Genomic DNA, 20,045 nt, shown 5'->3' on the forward strand with positions numbered 1-20,045 from the left:
AATCCTTTTTCAATGTCTCCACTGATCTCGTTAATTCTCTGGGCGACTGTGTTTGGAGAGAGGCTTATTTTCTCGAATGTCTTTTTCATGCTGGGACAGGTAGCATCAGCGACTCCGAGCAGGCACTGCTTCACCTCCTGTGTGGGAAAGGCCCTGGAGCACGTCTTAAATAATAGATGGCAGGACTACGTGGAAAGCAGGGGTCTATACCCTTGCACAATGCTGGGCTTCCGCAGCAAGCTCAGCACCCAAGACGCCATGTCCTATTGCAGAACGACTTGCTCGAACATCCTAGCACTGTCGACTGCAGAGCCATCTTGGGGCTCGACATCAAGAGCGCGTTTGATAACGTGCGCCACTCAGCCATCCTTCAGCAAGTCTGTCGAATTGGCCTGGGGAAGCGATCATACGACTACATACGATCTATCCTGTCTTACAGGACGGTGCAGCTACAGGCCGGGGAGCTGCAGCTCGAGGAGCGCGAACTAGGAGGACAGGGAACCCCACAAGGAGCGGTCATATCTCCATTCCTCTTTAACCTTGCCATGCTGCCAATCGCCGAGGGCCTGACTCGCATACCGTCCGTGAATCACACCATCTATGCGATCTGGATGAACGGGGGCACGATTGGACACCTACAGACCACCCTACAACAGGCCATCGACTGCATCGAAGAACGACTTCAGGGCACGGGGTTGTACTGCTCTCCCCAGAAGTCTGAACTTCTCATTCTTCCCCCTGCGGGCCACTGGCGCAGTCTGCGGCGAAAGAGGCCTCGGAGATCACGCTACGCACGAGAGACGGCGGCGTCATCCCGCACGTGAACGCCCTGCGCGTCCTCGGAATGCATATTAACACCGGCAGCGGAAACTCTTTAGCAGTGGACCGATTGATCACAAAGATATATGCATAGCGACCCGCCTCATAAAGCAAGTCGCCACCAGGAAGCAGGGAATGAAGGAAGCCAGTTTGCTCAGGTTGGCTCAGGCATTCGTCGTCAGCCACGTCGCATACGTAGGGTCGTTCCATAAATGGCTCAGACATGAAAGGGATAAAATCAACGCCGCCATACGCAAGGCGTATTAAGCGATCATGGGTCTGCTTCCCGGGACCAGCAACGCTGCTCTAGCGGATCTGGGAATGCATAATACTTTGGAGGAGATCGGCGAAGCCCAGCGCACCTCGCAGCTCGTGCGACTCGGAGTCACCAAAACTGGCAGAACTATCTTGCGCAGACTGGGCCTAACCTCTCCGGAGGGAACCAGTTCAGCAGCGGAAGAGAAAGAAGATGATTACCCGAAGCATGGACTCCTCTGACGTGTCTGCCAGCGTGGTCGCTTGCTTCTAAGCCGCTTGGTTTCTCGCTTTCCTGGTTCAGGTGATCGGCCAACCTTCAGGCAGATTAGCGGTTGTTTGCCGTCATTCTTTTGGTCTTCTTTTCTTCCAGGTTGCTGGTTTCCGCGCCTGGATGTCTTTAGAGTCTCCTGGCCAGGGGAGTTCCCCCTGGGCGGCCTCTATTCGTCCGCAGGACGTGCAATTGGAAGCCCTAAAGCGCAGTGGGGTGGGCAGCATCCCCGTGGCCCTGGTGCCAGTAAGCGGCGGATTCATCCGGCTGAAAAACCCGCGGGCTGTACAGGCGGCACTTCGAGCGGCTACTGAGAAGTTCGAGCACATTACGGAGGTTCGCCCGTTCGGCAAAGGTGGCGTCTTGTGCCGATCGTCAGACGAGACCTGTGTCGCTGACCTCTTGAAATGTACAATGTTTGGCTCTGTTCAGGTGAGTGCATTTATCCCCCCTCACCTTGCTTGCGTGAAGGGCATCGTTCGAGGTGTTGATGTTCAGATGACACCTCAGGAGGTACTAGAGCAGTTTTCAGTAGCGGGAGTCACGTCAGTTTACCGTTGCAGCCGTGCTGTAGAGAAAAACAGGGTGCCAACAGAATCTGTCATCGCTACATTTGTAGGGACCGCATGTCCATCGGAGATTAAAGTATGGCCACTCATTTACCGTGTGGAACCTCTCTCTCCTCGGCCACTTCAGTGCCACAGCTGTTGGCGTTTTGGCCACACATCCAGGGCGTGCAAATCGTCTCCCCGGTGTCGCGCATGCGGTGAGAGCCATTCTGTCGAGCTATGCACTGCCCAAGATGCCAAATGTTGTTTGTGTGGAGCGGCACACCCAGCTGACTATTCTAATTGCCCTGCTAGAGCTCAAGAAGTCCAAGTGGTTGAGGTCATGGGTAAGCGTCGCTGCTCGCGCGGGGATGCTGTTGCCATTGTCAAAGAAAGGACACGTGGGTACGCTGGAGTTACTGCCAAACAATCTCCATCACTCGCTGACGCAGCCGTAGTCAGTGCCATTGTTGCCGCGGTGGAAAAAGCGGTTGCCAAGATCCAACAGCCTTCCCTCGCTGACCCAGCTTTTGCTTCCGTGGTTGCGGCGGCCGTTGAGAAAAGTGTCACTTCAGTTATCACCCAGTTAACTTCCAGCATAATCGAGTGCGTGTCCCGCACAGTGGTGACTCAGCTGGCGCCATATTTGCAGCCCGCTCCGCTTTCGTGTACCTCTTCTCCCCAAGTGATCCAGCAAGTTTCCACCGCCCCTGAAGGTCCGCTGCTCTCAGCAGCTAATCTTGCCTCGGATTCAGTTAAAGTCTCGTCTACTCTCACTACCTCTGTGCGTGGATCCGAACATCTTACTTACGCTGAGGCTGGTACTTCGTCTGATCGTGGTGCTACGGCCGACACAGACTATTTTCCCCCCCTTTCGCCCTCTTCAGACTCGGACATGGAGCTTCAGACTTGGCCCATGGAGACTGTAAATCAGTCTAGTAAGCGTTCCGGATCACCTAGTACCGAAACCCTGGAAGTGCAGCCAAAAGCAAAATCCAAGAAAGGTAAATCTGTTTCAAAGCCCAAGGGTCAGATATTAGAGGCTGCAGTTGCTGCAGCCGGTCTCTCTGAATCATAGGGGTTCTAAAAGTTATTCAGTGGAATTGTCGCTCTGTTTCGGCAGGCTTTGCAGATTTACTTTGTTTGTGCTCCCAATTTTCCCCAGACGTAATTTTGCTACAGGAAACCTGGCTTAGAAGCAACCAGGAATTTGGTCTTTATAATTACCGCACCTTTCGGCTAGACAGACCAACCCGAGGTGGCGGTCTGTTAAGTTTGATATCTACAAAGTTTGCTCATAACGCGAAGGTGTCCTTCCAACTTCAACGCTCTGACTGTGAAATTTTAGTGCTGGAATTGAAGCTACCTGGTTGCCTCCCTTTTTCATTAGCCAATGTTTACTTTCCCAGTGGCGTCGTTGATTCTGAACCCCTTGATTTGGCTATTGCTTCGGCTGTACCTCCAATTATCTTTGCAGGAGACTTTAATTCCCACCACGTTACTTGGGGCTTCCGGACGGATTCTTGCGGTAATCGCTTGTTGGATTGGATTACAGATAACAACTTAACATGCATAAATTCGGATTCTCCAACCTACTTTAAGGGACAAACGCAATCTGTTTTGGATTTAACTATATCTTCTCGAGGTGTTTCAGTGCCTTCTTGGTCGACCATTGATGGCGGGTCGAGTAGTGACCACATCCCAATAGTTTTTGACATCGGGTGTCCCATCCGTTTAATTAACCGCCAAAGCCGATCTTTTGTCAACTATAAAAGGTTTCAAATCTCTCTGAAGGAGTCCTTGTCCTCTCTAGTCCCACAAAACGAAGCTGAATGTGCGACAGGCCTTTGTTCTGCCCTTTCCACTTCAGCTCAGTCGTCATTATTTGAAGTGATGTCGAAGAAGTCAGTGTCGCCTAGTCCCTGGTGGGACGAAGAGTGTTCGCGCAGCTTTAGACGTAGAAAGGTAGCCTGGAAGAAACTTTGCCAGAACTTATCCCCGCTTAACTGGTGCAACTTCAAATATTTTTCAGCGGTATTCAAACGCGCTGTTTCCAATGCTAAACAGACTTATGACACAGATAAATCTTTGAGTCTCTCCAAGCCTAACAATAAGCGTGCGCTTTTTCGCTTTCTTCGATCGCGGAAAGCCGTACCCTGTCCAGATAATACAGACTCTGTGGTGCTATCTCCAGGTGAACTCTTAGAGTCCCTAGAGTCGATAGCTGATGGGCTTCAAGCTCGTTTTTCATCTTCCTTAGCGGTGTCCTTTTCCCCGCCAGACGTGGCAGACGACTTCATAGAGGTAACGCTCTCAGAGCTCGCTGATGTCATGACTAAATTGACAGCTGCAGCTCCTGGCCCAGATGGCATTACTACTGAAATGCTGAAATTATTATATAATGAAACTCCGAATCATTTACTTAACATGATCAATTATTCTATTAGACATGCATGGATCCCCGATGTCTGGCGTCTCGCCAAAATACTTCCTGTACTTAAGAATGCTGGTCAGGGCCTCTCGATTGAAAACATCAGGCCTATCGCGTTGACGTCGAACGTGGTTAAATTAGTCGAGCGGATTTTGCAGCAACGCATAATGCAATTGGTGTCTAGTTCTAGAATCTTTAGCCCGAGACAAATTGGTTTCCGCCCTGGGTGTTCCATTTGGAGTGCGCATATTGACCTTGAAAGCCGGATTAAACTAGCCCGTCGCACTAACCAGTTTTCGGCTCTAGTTACCCTAGATGTAGCAAAAGCTTTTGATAGCGTGGAATACCCTGTGTTGTTGTCCCGGTTACAAGTCCTAAACTTCCCAAGGTACATTATAGCTTGGATTTGTGAATTTCTGAAGGACAGGCAGTTCAGTTGTGTTAAATTTAATGCTACTTCCTCACAGCGGCCACAGTCTAGGGGCGTTCCGCAAGGGGCGGTCCTTTCCCCTGTTCTTTTTAACATCCTTGTAAGCGATATTCCGGTGGTTTCTGGTGTCTCCACATATGTATATGCCGACGATGTTGCATTTTTTGCATCAGCTCCTGACATTCAATCACTTCACCCTTTAATGCAGTCATATCTGAACCTCATTGCCTCCTGGTTGGACAGTATTTGTCTCTCTTTGAACGTCAACAAATGTTCCTTATTAGTTTTTCCGATCTCAGGCCCTGTTAACATTACGCTCAGTTACCGGCAGTGCATAATTCCTCAGGTTCCTTCCTTAAAGTACCTTGGGATAATTTACACCAGTGAACTTGACTGGACCCCACATATTGCCCTCATTGAGACCAAAGGTGCACGTGCTGTTGGGATGTTAAGACGTCTCAGTCATAGAAAGAAGGGAATGCGCAGAGAGACCCTTCTTATGATATACAGGATGTACGTTCGCCCCATTTTAGAGTTTGGGTGCGTGTTATTCGCTGGGTCCGCGGCGTATAAGCTTCATCGTCTGGTTATTCTGGAGCGCCAGGCTCTTCGCTGCTGCTTAGGGTTGCCTAAGAATGCAGCAAATGCAGTTGTCTACTTGGAAGCGCGCGTTCCTCCTCTGCTTAATAGGTTCCGGACACTGACTGTTGAAACTTTTCTGAGAGCTTATAGCTCTGAGGTGAACAGGGAGCAGTTTATCTTTATTGTAGAACCAGGTGCGTTTATGGTGCACCAATGGCCCAAGTCCTCATGTCCACAAAGCACTCTGGTACAGAGCCTCCTTTCTCCGTTGGGTGTAGCAATAAATCAGGTTATTCCATATAGAGACAGGAGTTCTCCTCTTTCTATCAATTTCCAGAACATTTTCCCCAAAAATGCTAAACTTTTACCAGCCCGACTGCTCAATCGTCTTCTCGAAGGTTATTTGACCTCCATGCAGCCAGGTGCTATAATTTATACAGATGCCTCTCAACGAGAAGAAAAATCCGGTATAGGAATATTTTCCCTTTCCCTTAACTGGTCCTTTTCGGTTCGTCTGGTTGATTTTATCCCGATATTCTTCGCGGAATTCCTGGCAATTGTCCTGGCGCTACGAAAGCTGGATGTATCAATTACATCTCCAATCATAATTTCTGATTCTTTTTCTGTATGCTTAGCCCTTTCTTCCCCTAAAGACACTCCTCTTCTGCGGACGTTTCGGTCACTCCTGCCACCTCACTTCACTGAAATTAACCTTCTTTGGGTTCCTGGTCATGCGGGGATCACATTCAACGAGACAGCCGACTCTCTAGCAAGGATAGCACTTTCAGGTCCTGTAGTAGACGTCGTAGAGCCGACACCATTAATAACAGCAGCTAGGTACCGTAGGATGCTGAAACTCCGAGAACAGCAAGAATCGGTTTTACTGTCATTAAGTGAATTTAATCATCTTAAATTCTCATGGAAACCTGAATGGTGCCCTTCACGCAACTTAGAGGTGGTTATCACAGCCTTACGTTGTCGAGTACCCCAGTTAAATAGGTACTTGCACAGGTCTCGTCTGGCGCCAACAGCTCTGTGCAGCTATTGCAACGAAGACGAGTCTGTCGAACACTACCTGTTGACATGCCGACGTTTTTCTCGACAGAGACGTCAGTCCCTGGAGGTGCCGCTTTGCAGTTTGGGGATATCACTAACAGGGCCGGCTATACTATCGTTCGGGGCATCCGAAACGGGGTTTTGCCGCCGGGATGTATGCTCTGCTCTCCTGCGCTACATTGAAAATTCTAAACGATTCTCTTTATGATTGAGATTGGTCATCCTCGCTTTAATTTTCCAGTTTTTTTTTCTTCTCAAAACCAACTGATCTAAATTATCCTTCCTAGGCGTGTCGTGAATTGATAAGAGTACCATTCATTTTTACAATCCTCTGTTGTTTGGCCGATCCCCTGATTGGGTATGCGCCATTAATTATCAGGATCAACAACAACAACAACAGCATGATGAAAGGTTGACGAGCCAAGAAGCACGACGCCACAAGTGACTGCTACGAGGAGCAGGGGGCGGGGCAGGCACTGTGCGTTAAGCTGCGGTCAGCAGCAAAAGCACTCGCACGCACTCGGGCTGAGCAGGCATAGCGACGGCCCGGGAAATCTTGCCGAAACGCGACCACGTTTTCGCTCGTACGAGCGCTCTGTGGGGTTTGGCCGAGTTTTTGAGTGGTTTTGTGTTTGTTTGAGGTTAAGAGGCTTTGATTTTCAGCCTTGAAGGGTTTTTGTTTTCTTGTGAGTTAGTGTATTGGTGAGGGAGATGTCTTTCAACTCCCCCGGTCAGGGTTCCTCGCCCTGGTCGGCATTCCTCCCCATGCAGGACCTGTCTGTGGAGGCATTTCTCAACGGAGGAGTGCGGAACATCCCCGTGGCCCTGGTTCCAACAAACGGGGGCGAAATTCGGCGCAATAATCCGAAGGCCATTCAGGTGGACCTGCAAGGGGTGACTCCGCATTTCAGGAAGGTCTCGGAGGTGAGACCGCTCGGCAGGGGTGGCATACTCGTCCGGTCGTCTGACGAGGCCTGCGTCATGGATATTCTAGCCTGTACTCAGTTCTCCTCAGTGCCGGTGAGAGCGTTTATTCCTCCTCACCTTGCATGCTCAAAAGGTATCGTGAGGGGAGTTAGTAAGGACTTGAGTCCACCGGAGGTGCTGAATAGTTTCGCAGCGGCGGGTGCCATTTCGGTCTTCCGGTGCAGCAGAACAGTCAACGACAGAAAGATGCCAACGGAATCCGTCATCGTGACTTTTGCGGGAATCACCTGCCCCTCGGAGATTAAGGCATGGCCTTCGCTGTTCCGGGTGGAACCCCTTCAGCCTCGGCCATTCCAATGCCACAAATGCTGGAGATACGGCCATAGCATCAAAGGCTGCAAATCGAACTCCCGGTGTGTGTCGTGTGGAGGAGCTCATGCTGCCTCCGAGTGCCAAGCAGCTGAACCCCGATGTTGCCTTTGCCAGGGATCGCACCCGGCTGATTACTCCAACTGTCCGACTCGTGCTCAGGAAACCAGTGTGTTGGAAACCATAGAGAAGAGAAGGTGCTCACGTGGGGAAGCTGTAGCGGCGGTCAAAGAAAGGGCGCGTGGTTATGCTACTGTGGCCTCCCGCCAGGACTCTGTCAGCGAGCAGTCCATTTCCAGCATGATCAATGCTTCGGTAGTGAACTCCATGACTACCATTGTACAGCCGCTTATAGGGTCTCTGTCCGAGTGCATGAGTCAAATCCAAGCCATGACTCAGAAAATGGCAGACTTTTTGCAAATGTTCTCAGCGATTTCCTCCGGCTCTCAGCTTCAACCTGCAGGAATTGGCTCCATTGTAGGTGCCGCAAGTGGGAAACCACCTTCACTGAATAATGCTGACTTAGCAGAAGCAGCACCTCCCTCAGCATCGGCTTATCTAGCCCCAATGCCACCTTCGGCATCGCTGCCGGGCGGCACTCGGGTCTCCCCGCCTACACCTCTTGTAAACATGCCATCCACTTCTGATGATAATGCAGCATTCACTGATCTAGGACAGTTTCCTGTGTCCCAAGAAATGTCGTCCGCTTGTTTTGAGGACTCGGATGAGATGGAGGTAGGCCAGTCCTCCCCACTGGCCCAAAAGCGCAGGCTCTCCCCCACTGATGGGGAGGTAAGCAAAGATTCCAAACCAAAGAATACCAAAAATCCAAAAAGTTCCGTGCAGTCTCCCAATCAGCCGCACGACATACTACAACAGGCCATATCATCGGCGCAGCTTGGCTAACAATGACAAGTATACGAGTACTCCAATGGAATTGCCGCTCTGTTTTCTCTGCTTCTCCTGATCTTAATTGGCTTGTGGCTCAATACCACCCTGATGTTATCCTCTTTCAAGAAACTTGGCTTTCTCCCCAGAAATCATTTTTTATTCCAAATTTCAGCTCGTTTCGTTTGGACAGGCAAGGTAGAGGTGGAGGGTTATTGATTTTAGTATCGCAAAAATTCTGCCATAGTGCACACATGTCATTTGTTTCTCTCTCATCTGAGAGTGAAATTCTTGCAGTTGACTTTGAATTACCAGGAAATGTTTCATTCTCTCTTGTAAATGCATACTTTCCATATGGGGTGACATCGACTGGTTCACTGGATGCAGCTTTGGCGGCTTGTAAAAATCATGTCATATTAGCAGGGGATTTCAATTCTCATCATGTGGACTGGGGATATCGTACTGATGCTTGCGGGAGGCGTTTATGGGGGTGGATTAGCGACCACTCTCTCTCCTGTGAGAACTCAAAAGCGGCTACATGCCTGCGCGGCCAGAGTAAGTCGGTATTGGACTTGACTTTTGCGAAGCCGGGTCTTGTTGCTGCGTGGTCTACGGCAGACTGTGCTACATCTAGTGACCACATCTCCGTGGTTTTTGATATTCGCGCAAGGAAACACGTCACCCGTACGAAGCACTCCTTTGTGAATATGAATCGGTATGAAAATAAAATGCGTTCAGCATTAGCTTCGTTACCAACTCAAGAAATTGACGCTCGTGCCAAGGAGCTTATATCAGTAATTCAGGATTCGGCCACTCGAGCTAAATTTACGATTTCTTCGGTTAAAGGGAAGCCAAGCAGTCCTTGGTGGAATGAGGAATGTACGAGGGATTTCCGCCGAAGAAAAGCAGCGTGGAAAAAATTACAGTATAACCAGTGTCCCAAAAATTGGAGCAATTTTAAGTATTTTCGCGCTGTGTTCAAACGTACTGTTGCACGGGCAAAAGAGATATATAACACAAGCCGCTTCTCTTTCCTCTCGAAAACTAGTAATAGGCGTGCGCTCTTCTCGTTCTTGCGGATTAGAAACAACAGCCACAGCTCACCAAACCTTGATTCCTTCATGCACACGCCAACAGCCTTAAAAATTCTTCTGGATCAGTTGGCTGTAGGACTGCAGGCTCGTTTCACTTCCCGCTACCCAGTACTGGCCCCACCGGCCGATGGCTCCCCTCTCCTGTGCCCGGCTAATCTTAACTTCGAAGAGGTTACGAAGGGAGAGTTATACCATGTGTTACAGCGTGTACCCGATGCAGCACCAGGCCCAGATGGTATTACTGTCCCAATGATAAAGATGGTGTTTACGGAGTCGCCTGAAGACCTCCTGCATATTGTGAACCGCTCTCTGCGCGCTTCCTGGGTACCTCTCGATTGGCGTCTGTCGAAAGTTGTTCCCTTGCCTAAAAAACCTGTGTTAGGTCTTTCATTGGATAACATTAGGCCGATAAGCTTAACGTCTAATCTTGTAAAAATTGTTGAGAGGGTTTTATTGGCCAGAATCGAAAAGTTTTTAAATAGTGCTAACATTTTGAGTCCTCGACAGGTGGGCTTCAGGCCAGGCTGCTCGATATGGTCGGCGCACATAGACCTAGAGAGCCGCCTTCATCTGGCTCGTCGTTCCAAAGAGGCCGCAGCGCTTGTGACATTGGATGTGGCCAAAGCTTATGATTGCGTGGAACATGGCATACTTTTAGAAAAGATGCATCGATTATGTTTTCCCGAATATATTACTTCGTGGGTTAGGATGTTTTTAACCGGTCGCAAATTCTTTATTGCTCAGAGCGGCGTTACCTCCTCACATTACAATCAAACGCGAGGCTTACCTCAAGGATCCGTTCTTTCTCCGGTTTTATTTAATGTCTTACTCAGCGAGGTTCCCGTTATTGCGGGCGTACAGTCGTACTTGCATGCTGACGATCTGGCGTTTTTTAGCTCTTCAAGCAATGTACATGTCTTGTTTCAGTCACTGCAGCTTTATATGTCGACCTTAGAGTCATGGCTGGATGGCCTCTACCTATCCTTAAATGTCGACAAGTGTGCACTCTTGGCATTCCCAGTGAAAGACCCAAATTCGATTGGTCTGACATACAGACAGAAATCAATACCGCAGGTTACCTCTCTGAAATATCTAGGAGTGTTGTATGAGAGCACTCTGAATTGGCGTCCTCACATTGACTTCATTGCGGTGAAAGGGGGGAGAGCGGTTTCCGTGTTGAAGAGATATTGTAATAAGAAATCGGGTATGCGCAGAGACGTCCTCCTTATGCTCTATCGCATGTACGTGCGCCCTATTCTGGAATGCGGCTGTATCCTTTTTTCTAGTTATCCGTTCTACAAGCTCCGACCATTGATTACATTAGAAAGGCAAGCTTTGCGATTGTGTTTGGGATTGCCAAGGTACGTCCCCATTCGGGTATTGTACTGGGAGGCTCGAATCCTTCCTCTGATATCTCGTTTCAAGGTGTTGACAGTAGAAGCATACCTTCGTGCAATGGAATTGCCTATATCACGATCACAAATGGTTTTTGTACACTCCCCATCCTTTTTTGCCCAATCATGGCCCATGTACAAGCGTCCACAGGTAGTGTTCGTCCAGTCCTTGCTCGCCCCTTTAAATATCAACATATTATCTGTACCTACGTTTGACTATCGCACTGCGATGGTGGACATTGACTTCGTCAACATTTTCCCCTCCAATGCCAAATGCTTGCCGGAGAGAACGATATCTGGCCTTTTAGAAAACTACCTAGAAGAGTTCCCGACACATGGGGTTATAGCCACAGATGCTTCTGTTCGAGACAAAAAAGCTGGTGTAGGTATCTTTTCACCTGCGCTTGACTGGGCATTTCCTCTTCGTCTTCCGAATTTCACGTCAATATATTTGGCAGAATTTTTGGGAATCGCGCTCGCTCTTCGAAAGCTCAGCGAAGAGCATTCCCAGGTGATCATTGTGACGGATTCTTTTTCGGTTTGCTCCGCTTTATCTTCACCAACCGTTTCTCCACTTCGCCGATCGCTGTCGATGCTTATACCAGTACATGTCAGGGAAATCCGGCTGGTCTGGGTCCCAGGGCACAGAGGAGTTGAACTTAAAGGGGCACTGACACAAAAATTTTGCATCTTGTTTTTTTTTGTTACGATAAGTAGCTAGTGACCTACTTATAACCTGTAGAAACCTCATTTGCTTCAGCGTGCGATGGTTGTTTAATTAGAGGCATTTTCAATGCGGCAAGTCGCAGTTTCGGTTTCAGCGAGTGCCGCGAAACGATGGATTTCGTGGATTTTGTGTGAACAAAGCTGACCACGTGACCGTCGGAGGGATATCACAGAGCAGAGCCGCCGTAGCACTGTCGAATCCGCATCGACGGCAGTTTCTGCGAATGCCCCGACGTACTGATCTCGTGAGGCGCTTAATTAAAAAGCGACCGTGGATGTGACGCAGGCGCTGCGAGTGCAAATGCTACCGCGGCTAAAGAACGACGCGCGACGCTCGAGACGGTGGGTGGCAAGATGCGCGCTGGGAGCAGCCGGCCGGTCTGCCTACAGGCCCGCCTACAGATGTGTTCGGCTTAGCACTTCGGCGGATATTCGCGTGCCGCTCTCGTAAGCGGTGCAGATGACAATTTTTAATGCAACCCGCCATCGCATCATTACCTCCTTTCTCATGTAAGCCACCATGGTCGGGACTTGGGGACAATTTCGTGCAGCGGTTACAAGCTATCACTCGAGCTACCTGCACCGGTCGCGGCCGTGGCCGCCGCCTGCACAGCGACCGTGCGGCTAGCTCAGTGGGCTTTTCGTGCCTCCGCCGCGTTTTCGCATCCAATGGTAATAAACAGTAATAGAAACAGAGTGCCTGGAATCGCTGTAGAACTTTGGTCGTGGCCAACTGCCCGATGAGCTGACGAAATCACGGCGCCTCCGCCGCCAACGATCGGGTCGTTCGTTCTCGAGAGCAGAAGCTCCGCCCTCCGGCCCTCCGATTGGAGCGGCGAGCCGGGCGAGCCGGCAAAAAGCGCCGGCAGTGCGGAAGCGGCAAACACAAACTCGTGACGTGTATGGATGTTGTTTATTTACAATTGCGCGTGGTCCTCTGCTGGCTGCTCGGTTGCGTTTCGCACACTTTAAAATTGATTTTAAATATGTTCTAGGCTGTATTCGCCGCTGATATTTTGCAGATGATGTATATGTGTTCCCACCAATCTATCTCCGAAGTTATCTCGCCTTCAAAATTTTGTGTCAGTGCCCCTTTAACGAAACTGCTGATTACCTGGCAGGAGTAGCACTGAATGGTCCTCTCGTTGATACTGTGCCCCCGATAGCCTATGTTGTTGGAACTAGGTTTCGAAGGTACAGTTCACTGGACAGCTTCCCACCAGACAGCATCGCTGGCTGCCCAGACATTGAGCATCTCCGTTACTCTTGGAAGTGTGACTTTGCGCAGTCTCGGCTGTGCGAGGTCACACTGACTTGCTTGCGATGTCGAACACCTAATTTGAATTTTTATCTGCACCGTGCACGCATAGCGCCATCGGCCACCTGCAGCTTCTGTCAAGAGGAGGAAACACTTGACCACTTCCTGTTGTCTTGCCGGCGGTTCTCTTCCCACCGAAATCGTTACCTGGAGGCTCCCCTCCGGCGCCTGGGTCTCGCCTTGTCGGTGCCTAATTTATTGTCATTTGGGGCAGTCGGGCTTGGTCGGTGCAACGGGGATGTTTTTCGCGCTCTTCACTCATTTATTGCCGAAACAGGTCGCTTGCCTTGTTAATCAATAGCTTCAACCCATTTTTAATCGTTTATTGAAATACCTGTTGGTACAGTAGTATTGAATTTCTTTTGGTTCCAAAATTGTTAGCATCACTGTACCCTATTTTCCCTTCGTTTGAAACTAATTACTAAGCTTCTTTAGCAGTGAAATCACAATAAGACTTGGCCAATCCCCCAGAGTGGGTACGCGCCATTCTCGTTCCGGATCCAACCAACCAACCAACCAACGAAAGCGTCTCCATTCGTTGCAACTAGTCGTTCCTCCGCCTCCCCGCAACGTCCAGCCGGGGACCGACGACGGACGCCGGAAGGCGCGAGCAAACACTCTGGCGCACACGTACGAAAACGACGCTGACGCGTACTATGTTGACGCAGCAGCATACCCTCACAGAGTAGGGACATATGCGCTCTCGGTCGTACGAGCAAGCACCGGGGAGTGTGTTGCTGCTGGCAGCGTACGAGTGGATATCGCAACACAAGCCGAGGAGGCGGCCATCGCACTGGCGCTCACGTGCCGACCCCTACAAGTCAGAACAGTTCTTAGCGACTCGTTGACAGCAATTAACAACTACATCAGGATGACGGTGGGCCGTGTCGCTCACGAAATACTACCTCCGCACAGAGGCGGTCGGGTTTACCTCCGCTGGTTCCCGGCTCACGTCGGTCGACTACAGAGAGGCACCCCCAACCGAAACGAAGATGCCGACACCATCGCGCGCGAGCTCGCACACCGCGCGACGCCATACGGACCTTCGACAACGGACGGGGACGCGGTTGCCAGCCGCGACGACCACGAGAACGACTTCAGCCCTATCACCGGGTACAGTGACGTGCTCGAGTGGTACAGGGCGCGAAGGCGAAAGATGGCCCGACCACATCGTAGTCTCACTAGAGAAGAAGAAGTACATCTCCGCCAACTCCAGACGGGATCGGTGCTCACCCCAGCCTTGGCGCATCATGTGTGCCCTGGACTCTATCCGTCGAACATGTGCAGTGTGTGTGGTGCGGTGATCGCGGACTTACCCCACGTGCTATGGGGATGTGATGAACATGAACGCAGGGGACATCCACGGACCATCTCCGAGTGGGTGACTCTAGGACTGATGGCTAAGGACTTCGCATCGCAATCCGCGGTAACTCAGCTGCTGGCGACGGCTCTGGGTACGCAGCGGCGGACCGAGCAGGAGGCCGGTCGCCTCACCGGCGTCCCCGGCACTCCTCGCGCTCCGCTCGCGGGACCTTGAAGACGATCGTCCAGTCCCGTGTCCCTGGACACTAAGGTCAGGGCGGAACCCTGTGAGGTGCTCCCCCTGAAGCCGGGTTACTTATAATAAAGTCTCTCTCTCTCTCTCTCTCTCTCTCTCTCTCTCTCTCTCTCTCTCTCTCTCTCTCTCTCTCTCTCTTACGAACCAGGGTCGTACCCAGAAATTTTTTTCGGGGGGGGGGGGTTATGAATTTTGGGAAGGGGGTAGTTTTGCTGAAAGCAAGAGTAAGTATTGTTTACGTGCTGCCTGGAAAAGATTTCGGCCCCGCACGGGGCACCTTGAGTAATCTTGGTGACGGTACTGGCGATACCGCGGACCCCGAGCCCGCCAACGTAAACTGTGACCTACCGTGGTGATGTGTTTTTAAGGTGAAGGGTAGAAACCTCTAACGGTGGCCGTCGGAGCCCAGGTCAAGCTCCGGCGGATGGGCTCCCTGTCTGTTTACCAGGCAGGGAGCTCCGGGACCTCTCTCGGTATCAGGGTAACCCGAGCGAAGGAAGTACCCCCGTCCCCTGCTTTTTCCTATGCCATATGGTAAATCGAAAACCCCCCCTAAAAACATGATCGGACCTTGAAAAGGGTCCGCACCGAAGAATCTTTTCCACATCTTCCTGCCATCAACTCACCGAAACCTGACAACTACCCACGTTTTTTGATAGTTGAATCGGTTGACAAATCCAAGCGTCTTTCTTCACAATCTGTATTCCTTGTATCCAAGTTTCTTGAATCTATCCTTGGCAACACGTACAATGCTAAAAACTAAGAACTGGCGAGGTCCTAGTTGAGGTTAACTCACAGAAGCAAGCCACAACTCTCATGAGCCAAACCCGCATGGCAGACCTGGATATCAGAGTCACACCCCACCGCAGCCTCAACAGCTCCCAGGGTGTGATATCTGAGCCAGACCTCCTAACCGAGACAGAGACCGATCTGCTCGAAGGCCTAAAAGATCAAGGTGTGACAGCAGTAAGGCGCATCGTCATTAGGAGAGATAACAAAGAAATAGCCACCAAACATCTGATTCTGACTTTCGACCGCTGCACACTGCCCGAGCATATCAACGCAGGTTTCATCCGTTGTTCTGTCCGGCCATACATCCCGAACCCGCGGCGCTGTTCCAAGTGCCAGAGGTTCGGGCATGGTACCAACTCCTGTCGTGGCAGAACAACATGTGCCAAATGTGGCCAGCATGATCATCTATCCGACAACTGCACTGCAACCAACTTTACCTGCCCGAATTGCCGGGGTTCACATGCAGCATACTCTCGCGCTTGTGAAAAGTTTCAACTAGAGAAAAAAATCATTAACTTAAAGGTAACAGAAAACATCACCTTCCCCGAGGCGCGAAAGAGGTTCGCCTCTTTTCCCCTGGGGAGGTACGCCGACGCAGCTCGCCGTGGGCGGAGCGGCGTCTGGTTTCGGCGGGGACCCAGTACCGCGAGCCGGACTTGGTCCCGCCCCCGCCCCCCCCCCCCCCGCAGGGTTGCCTCTAGCAGCCCAACCCGCCTCCGCACCGCTCGCTGAGCCAGCAGCGGCTGTGGTGGTATCCACGTCCGGTGGGGATGCTGCTGCACCCACCGTTTCCCCCTCTCCACCGGCCCGAAGCACACGCGAGGGCCCGGACGAGATGGAGACGGAGGCAGTCGCAGTGACCCCCTCCCCCGCCTCACTGCCTGTGCCATCTGTGGTGCTCCCCACGCCTTCGGCACTGGCAGCGCAGGCAAAGAACACCCGAAAGGGTACGATGTCAAGGGGGCCCAGTCCGCTGGGCAGCCCTTTGCCTTCAGATGACGACATGGACGTCGAGCCCTTCCGGCTTTCATCGCAGCGGAAGGAACGTGCTGCGACGTCCAGGTCAGTAGAGAAGGCCAGAAAACCCCTCCCAAGAGTTCAAGCCCGAAAGACCCTACATAAATAGTCACACTCCAGTAGCTCTGAACACTTAATAATGGGAAGAGAAAATATTGTTCAATGGAACTGCAGAGGCCTTCTGAATAATCTTGACGACGTGTATGAGATTCTGCATGCCAATCAGCCAAGTATAATGTGTGTCCAGGAAACACATCTGAATTCCAAACACACAAATTTCTTGAATAGTTACCTGGTATACAGAAAGGACAGGGATGGCTGCACACACTCTTCTGGCGGTGTTGCCATAATCGCCCGCAAATCCTTAGCATGCCACCCTGTCACCTTGAACACCGTCCTTGAGGCTGTAGACGTTCGCTCAATAATATTTAATAGGTTGATAACGGTATGCTCCATATACATTCCTCCTGATGTTGCACTTACGAGCTCCGACTTCGAGGCGCTGGTTGACCAGCTGCCCGAACCATACATCCTTACAGGCGACCTTAATGCTCACAACTCTCTTTGGGGCTCTTCCAGAACGGATGCCCGAGGTCGCCTGATAGAGAAATTCCTGACATCTTCTGGAGCATGCCTTTTCAACAATAAACAGCCTACATATCATAACATAGGACACAACACATACTCATGTCTTGACTTGGCTATTGGCTCCGCAGTTCTCTTTCCTCTTCTTGAGTGGGGTGTGGGAACTGACCCATATGCAAGTGACCACTTCCCCACCTCGCTTACATATATAGGTAAAGGCCCAAGCAGTTCATCTTCCCATAATAGGTTCAATGAAGCACGAGCTAACTGGAACACATTTACAGAGACATCGAAACTACACCACACATCCATAGGACACCTACGCGTAGATGAAGCCGCACAACTCCTCACGGCGCACATCCTCGACGCGCCGAAAGGTCCATTCCCCACGCCTCTGGTGCCCCGCGCAACCAGCGGAGGCCGTGGTGGAATGAGGACTGTAGGCGGGCGCGAGAGGCCCAGAACAAGGCGTGGGGTATCCTCCGTCGGTACCCCACGTCGGGAAACCTCCTCTTGTTCAAACGGGCCAAGGCATTCGGAAAACGTGTGCGCCGTGAGGCAAAAAGAGATAGTTGGCGCTCATTCATAACATCTATAAATTCGTACACAGACACACGCAAGGTATGGACACGTATACGCAAACTGAAAGGACAACAGACACACAGCCTGCCCCTGGTCAGTACAACAAGGGACACACTGGAAGACCAGGCTGACACACTCGCACAACACTTCCAACACGTTTCTAGTTCAGCACACTACACAAACACTTTCATGAAACACAAACTCGTGGCCGAAAAGAAGCCTTTACATGACAATGACAGGTCAGCCACTTCTTATAACTCGGAGTTCACGCTTCATGAGCTGAGGGGTGCTCTAAGCACGTGTAAACCCTCAGCTCCAGGCCCAGACAACATTACATACACAATGATACAGAACTTACACACAGACACTCTTGTAACACTTCTTCACCGTTTCAACAATATATGGCTTTCGGGGCACATTCCAAAGGCTTGGAGGGATGCCATAGTTGTAGCATTCTTGAAAGAAGGGAACGACCCTTCTTCTCCCGCTAGCTATCGACCCATTGCCCTGACCAGCTGCCTGTGCAAGCTTCTCGAGAAGATGATAAACCGGAGGCTCGTGTACTTTTTGGAGCATAACGGCCTTTACGAGAGCTGCCAGGCAGGCTTCAGGGCAGGGAGATCCACAAATGATCAACTTGTGGCACTAGAGTCATACATTAAGGATGCCTTCATTCACAAACGGTTCTGTTTAACTGTGTTTTTCGACCTCGAAAAGGCCTATGACACCGCTTGGCGTTATGGGATCCTCACTGACCTCAAGTCATTCGGTGTTTCTGGTAATATGTTTAACACGCTTGCTAGTTATCTGTCGGAGAGAACCTTTCGCGTCAGAGTTGGTTCTGCACTGTCAAAGGTACATGTGCAAGAAAATGGCGTGCCGCAAGGTGGAGTGTTGAGCTGCACGCTCTTCATAGTTAAGGTGAACTCACTTGGAAAGGCATTGCCACCCACAATATCTTATTCTATGTATGTAGACGACGTCCAGATATCCTTTAAATCATGTAACATGTCCATCTGCGAACGTCAAGTCCAGCTCGGCGTCAAGAAGCTTGCCGGCTTGGCAGACAAAAGTGGTTTTAAAATTAATCCCGGAAAGAGCTATTGTGTTGTATTCTCCAGGAAGCGTGGGGTCCACCCAGACCCAGACATCATTCTTAACAGCGTGTCGATTCCTGTGAACAAGGAACACAAGTTTTTAGGTATTTTATTCGACGAAAAGCTTACATTCATCCCGCATATCAGACAGCTAAAATGCAAATGCTTAAAAACAATGAATATTCTTAAGGTCCTCTCACATCAATCTTATGGGGCCGACAAACAACTCCTGCTGCGCCTTTACACGGCCTTGGTGGGGTCTCGGCTCGACTATGGCAGTGACGTGTATGGGTCTGCTACAAAAACAGCCCTGAAAATGCTCGACCCAGTGCTGCATCTTGGCCTTCGCCTCTCATGTGGCGCATTCCGCACTAGCCCTGTTGAAAGTCTTTATGTCGAGTTCGACAAATGGTGCCTAGGGCATCAGCGGGAGTATGTTGACCTGTTGTATGCATCCAAGATCGTGTCTCTGACCAACCATCCTTTTAATCCCACCTTGAACGATACATCAAATTTACAACTCTTTTTAAACAGGCCATCTATTCCCTTACCGTTCTCTCTCAGAGTTAGGGAGGAGGCTTCTGCACTCAATGTCCCCCTTTCAGACACGCACAAGACACCCATTCATAATTTCATCGCACCATGGCATCTTCGTTCTGTATCATGCGACCTGTCATTCCCTCTTGTAGAAAAAAATAGGGTACCCAGGAATGCAATTCTGCTGCACTTCCTGTTCCTGCAGGACAAGTACAGGTGCGCAGAATTCTATAGCGACGCTTCGAAAACTGGTTCTACAGTATCTTGTGCAGCGCACAGACCAAATTTTAGAGTAAGCAAAACAATGAATTTTCATAACAGTATTTACACGACAGAAACATATGGCATTTTGCTCGTTTCAAACCACATCATCAAACATAAAATTCCCAAGTCCATTGTGTACACAGACTCTCAAAGCGTTGTACAGGCACTGTCATTAGGAAGGTCATCTAAAAATTATGTGATAAATGCTCTTTTCAAGGTACTAATGTCTGCATATGCCTCAAATCTTGAAATAACTATATGCTGGGTACCAGGGCATTGTGGAATCCCTGGCAATGAGGCCGCCGACCAAATGGCTGGTGATGCTGCTATCATGACAACAGTTGACATTACAACAGTACCTTACACCGACCTAAAGACACACATCAGACGACAGCTTCGTAACACATGGCAATTACACTGGAGTCAACAAACAGACAACAAACTACACGTAATAAAACCACAACTGGGACGCTACATAACTGACTCACACAACAGATACACTGAA

This window comes from Haemaphysalis longicornis, unplaced genomic scaffold, assembly GCF_048455015.1.
Source record: "Haemaphysalis longicornis isolate Haplotype H1 unplaced genomic scaffold, Haemaphysalis longicornis Haplotype H1 scaffold_1, whole genome shotgun sequence".
Taxonomy (NCBI): Eukaryota; Metazoa; Arthropoda; class Arachnida; order Ixodida; family Ixodidae; genus Haemaphysalis; species Haemaphysalis longicornis.